Raw genomic sequence first — 233 nt, forward strand, 5'->3', positions numbered from 1 at the left:
CAATTTGGAATTAATTTCATAAATAAATAATTAAAACATAACTGACAGTGATTTTATAATGATGCAAATAATGATTTTTATTTACTTTATTTACTTTATTCATGTATCAATTTTTCCTTGAATCTGGCGTTATTATAACCTTTTTAAAAAAAGGTAAAAAAAAGGCGCCAAGTGTTCATGTACCTTCCATAAAAAACTGTACTTTACATAAACTAAAAAAAAACCGTTACATA

At 23.2% G+C, this 233-nt stretch overlaps 1 protein-coding gene across 1 annotated transcript in view; it reads left to right on the plus strand.

Moving 5' to 3' along the window:
* sprt (PDZ domain-containing protein sprite) overlaps positions 1–233 on the plus strand; it is a gene marked incomplete at its 5' end in the record, with an annotated part of 39553 nt that overhangs the window by 30001 nt on the left and 9319 nt on the right. The gene's annotated exons all lie outside the window — the stretch shown is intronic.

This window comes from Trachymyrmex cornetzi, unplaced genomic scaffold (assembly GCF_001594075.2).
Source record: "Trachymyrmex cornetzi isolate Tcor2-1 unplaced genomic scaffold, Tcor1.1 scaffold30, whole genome shotgun sequence".
In the NCBI taxonomy this organism is placed as follows: Eukaryota; Metazoa; Arthropoda; class Insecta; order Hymenoptera; family Formicidae; genus Trachymyrmex; species Trachymyrmex cornetzi.